The following is a 5,071-nucleotide window of genomic DNA, read 5'->3' on the forward strand; positions in this document are numbered from 1 at the left end:
GCTTCTCTCTTATTTTCTTTTTCTTTTTAAAATCGTTCTCTGTAAATCATTTCCTAGTCCTTTTTTTGTTTTCCCTCAATACACAATCATTCCAATGAATTTAATGTTTATTTTTTATCTGTGCTCTTGCAAAATGTGAATCGTTTTGTGTGCAAATAATTTTAATTTGTGTAGTGTCTTGTTATATATCTCATGCTGGTCTCACTTATTCAGTAAGCACTCTTTTAAAAATCTACTCATATTGTGTGATTATCAAATCTATTGGTGCATAATACTCCACAGTATCAGTGCACTGTGGGTTTTTTTTTTTTTTTTTTTTTTTAGTTGTTGTTGGTAAGTGCCCTTGAATAGGTTCTGACTCATCTAGATCCTATGTACAAAAGAACGAAACACTGCCTAGTCCTGTGCCATCCTGACAATTGTGGCTACGTTTGAGCCCATTGTTGCAACTACTGATTCAGTCCATCTTGTTAAGGGTCTTTCTGTTTCCCATTGCCCCTCTACCAAGCATGATGCCCTTCTCCAGGGAATGACTCCTGCTGCTAATATGTTCAAAGTATGTGGGATGAAGTCCTGCCACCCTCACTTCTAAGGAAAATTCTGGCTATACTTTTTCCAACACACATTTGTTTGTTCTTCTGGCAGTCCATGGTATCATCAATATTCTTTGCCAACACCATTATTCAAATGCATCAATTCTTCTTTGGTCTTTCTTATTATTTGTCCAGCTTTTGCATGGAAAATACCATGGTTAGTCAAGAGCACTTTAGTCCTCAAGGTGACATCTTTGCTTTCTAACAGTTTAAAGAAGTCTTTTGCAGCAGGTTTGCCTAATACAGTACGTCGCTTAATTTTTTGACTGGTGCTTCTATGGGCATTGATTGTGGATCCAAGTAAAATGAAATCCTTGACAAATTTGATCTTTTCTCTATTTATCATGAAGTTGCTTATTAGTCCATTTGTGAGGATTTTTGTTTTCTTTATGTTTCGGTGTAATCCGTACTGAGGCTGTAGTCTTTGATCTTCATCAGTAAGTGTTTCAAGTCCTCTTCTCCTTCAGCAAGGAAGGTTGGTCATCTGCATATCGCAGATTGTTAATAAATCTTCTTCCAGTCCTGATGCTACTTTCTTCTTCATATAGTCCAGCTTCTAGGATTATTTGCTTGGAATATAAATTGAATTAGTATGGTGAAAGGATACAGTCCTAACACACAACTTCCCTGATTTTAAACCGTGCAGTATTCCCTTATTCTGGTTGAATGACTGCCTCTTGGTCTATGTACAGGTTTTACAGGAGCACAATTAAGTGTTCTGGAATTCCCATTCTTTGAAACATTAACAATACACAATTTGCTATGATCCACATAGTCGAGTGCATTTGCATAATCAATAAAACACAGGTAAACGTATTTCTGGTATTCTCTGCTTTCAGCCAAGATCCATCTGATATGAACAATATCCCTCTTTATCATCTTCTGAATCTGGCTTGAATTTCTAGCAGTTCCCTGTCTATGTACTGGTGCAGCCATTTTTGAATTATCTTCAGCAAAATTTTACTTGCATGTGATATGAATGATATTGTACGGTAATTTCTGCATTCTGTTGGATCATCTTTCTTTGGAATGGGCACAAATATGGATCTTTTCCAGTCGGTTGTCCAGGTAACTGTCTTCTATACTTATTAACATAGACAAGTGAGCACTTCCAGTATCGCCTCTATTGTTGAAACATCTCAGTCGGTATTCCGTCAGTTCCTGGAGCTATTTTTTCTCACCAATGCCTTCAGTGCAACTTGGACTTCTTCCTTTCATTGCCATCAGTTCTTGATCATATGCTACCTACCTCCTGAAATGGTTGAACATTGACCAATTCTTTTTGGTACAGTGATTCTAGGTATTTCTTCAGTCTTCTTTTGATACTTCCTGCATCGTTCGATAACTTTGCAACTCAAGGCTTGAATTTTTTCTTCAGTTTTTTCAGCTTCAGAAATGCTGCACATGTTCTTCTCTTTTGTTTTTCTAACTCCAAGTCTTTGCACATTTCATTATAATACTTTAATATTTTGTCTGCTTGAAATGTGCATTGCATTCTACCTATTCAAAATCCCATTGATGAATGCCAGGTGACCTTAGGTTCCCAGCTTCCACAAATAATATGACAATGAACATTTTCATCAAGGTCCCTAACGGAGGCCTATGAGAACTTCTTTGAGAGACATATTTACACCTATGTCTATGTCAAGATCCCTGAGTGGTACAAGTGGTTTGCAATTGGCTGCTAACCTAATGATTGGTGGTTTGAACCCCCAGAGGCTCTGCGAAAGAAAGGCCTGTCAATTTGCTTTCAAAAGAGTGTTTTGTTGTGTGCACTCAGGTTGATTCCAACTCATAGTGACCCAAAGTGATGGATTAGAACTGCCTCACAGCCAAGAAACTCTATGACGCTCAAGTCTAGTCTGTCATACATGGGGTTGTCATGAATATTTCACTGGACAGCAGTCCAGTCCATGTATTGAATATGTCTAATATATATGGATAATTATATCTATCTCCAGGTGCAGATTTGCTAAGTCATTAGCGTGTATACAAATCTGATTGACTAAGTTCTCCCAAAATGCTCCTCAGAATGGTTGTACAAGTCTCTTCATCTATCAGCAGAGCAGGAGGGTTCTGCTAGCCCCATATCCTCTCCAACAGTCGGCATCCACCCAGAGGCAGCATAGAATATGGACACTGGGCCTAAATTGCCCAACTTTGAGTTCCAGCTTTGTACTTGCTACCTGTTCTGGTTACCAAGTGCTGCTCTGTCAAGAATATACCACAAATGAGATGGCCTTGTCAAACAGGAGTTTACTCTCTTATACAGTTCAGGAGGCTAGAAGTCCGAGTTTAAAGGGCCAGGCCCTAGGTGTGAAAGCCTGTCAACCTTGCGCTTCAGCTCTGCCTCTTGCCCCTGGCCCACTGAAGCTAGAGGCATCTCTTCACTCAGGCAGCTACTGGCTGCTGAGGCTAACAAGCCCAAGGTCGACAAATAAAATGGCACAGTCCTGATGTTACCAAACCACACGGCAGGCCATTAATTCAAGTCCATTGAAAGTCCTGAGGTCGGCAGAGCATGGCAGGCTGCTGAACGATGACATGGCTATGTGCAGGGTTCAAGCGTGCCATAAGCCAGAGACAATTCCCAAAGCTGTTTCTTATGTATGGGAAGCAGACCACATCCCTAAGGCAGCTACTCAGCTGCTCACAGTAGATTCCACCATGGAGCTGATTACCAGTCTCACATGGGGAATACTACATCCAGCTGCCCAGCCACTCAACCAGGCCCAGCCAAGTTGACACACAGACTTAACCACCACACTAGCTTTGTGCCCTTGGGAAAGTCACGTAAGTGCTTTGTGCCTAATTTACCCTTTTGTAAAATGAGAAGGGAGATAATAATAGTATCTACATCTTAGGGCCTTCATGAGAGTAAATAAGATAACATTTATAGTGTTTAGAATGGATTGAATTGCATACATTTTTTTAAAAACAGCTTTATTGAGATATAATTGACATACAATAAAGTGCACATATTTAAAGTGTACAATTTGATAAGTTTTGGCCTACACCTGTGAAATCATCACCACAACCAAAGTAATAAACATATCCATCATCTCCCATAGGTTTTTGCACCTCTTTTGTAAAAATGGTGAGGAAGCATCTGATATCCTCTAACTTCACAAGGGGGGAGGAAGATCAAGATCAACAGCCCGAGGCCGATTTCTGTGAGTCAGAGATCAGACATGCCACCACACTCCAACCATTTTACCAGTTCTAACGCGGACTGTCCCTCTCACAGCATTTACTACTTCTCTGCTGGGTTTGATAACTTGTTCCAATAGCCACACAGAACTCATAGACAATATTCATGATTATGGGGTTTATGAGGAAAGTAATAGGTCATAATTTAGGATCAGAAACGATTCAGGATACAGTCTTCAATCTGGCCAGCTCTTCTCGGCCATTCCCACAGGCAGGCCTCTCTCTCGGGCCCTCAGGCTCTTGGACCAGTGGCCCTTTAGCCTCTGCCCTGCTAGAGCAAGTGTTGCAAAGCTCTTTTTTAAGAAGGTTTGTATGTGATTTGGGTGAGAGTTTACAGAGAAAATTCATTTTCCATTCAGCAGTTCACACACATTGTGTTTCATGATGTGATTGCAGTCCCTACAATGTAAGAACTCTCTTCCCACTTCCTCTCTGTGGTTACCTTTTCCCTGAGTCCTTCTTACCTAGGCATTCCTGCCTTTCCAGCAGAAGAAAGGCATGACAATCTGTTTCCGTAAAGATTGCAACCAAGAAAACCTTATGAAGCAGTTTTGCTCTGTAATACCTGGGGTCACCATGGGCTGGCACTCCTCAACAGCAATGAGCTTTTTTTTTTTTTTTTTTAATTTTGTTTACTTTTATTGCCAAAATACTGTTTTTTTAGACAAGTCAAAATCCAGTTTAGGTTTTGTTTTAATAATGTCCTCCTTTGCTGATATCTTTTTTTTTTTTAATTATTATTATTAGTATTGTGATTTGGGTGAAAATTTACAGAGCAAATTCATTTTCCATACAATAGTTCATACACATTTTTTTCATGACACTGATTGTAATCCCCATAATGTAACAGCTCTTTCCACTTCCTCCCTGTGGTAACCTTTTCCCTGTGTCCTTCTGCAGTGTAGTAAATTACTTAGTATGGCTTTTCTACCCATAAGTCATTGTAAACTCAGTGGTGGAAAGAGCAACTGAGGAGCTCCTGATTGTAAATGTTATCCATCTGGGTTATTTCTGTTGGGCGTGGCACAATACAATATTCTGGGAGGTTTCCACTCTCTCTCACGTGCTTAGAGTTCTGACGCTATGATTGGCTAGTTTGGCCACTTGCCGGGCTCATAAGGAGGCCTCCTAGAGGCAGAAGGCTCTCTGACTGCTGGTTGAGGAAGATGTGCTGCTGAAAGAGACATGTGCTGCTGGGAAAGAGACGCAAGAGACACGCATTACTGAGTGAGACACCGAGGGACCAGCACTGCTGGGAAAGAGACTGT

This window comes from Orycteropus afer, unplaced genomic scaffold (genome assembly GCF_000298275.1).
Source record: "Orycteropus afer afer isolate SDZICR_OR568_19922 unplaced genomic scaffold, OryAfe1.0 scaffold00330, whole genome shotgun sequence".
Classification (NCBI taxonomy): domain Eukaryota; kingdom Metazoa; phylum Chordata; class Mammalia; order Tubulidentata; family Orycteropodidae; genus Orycteropus; species Orycteropus afer.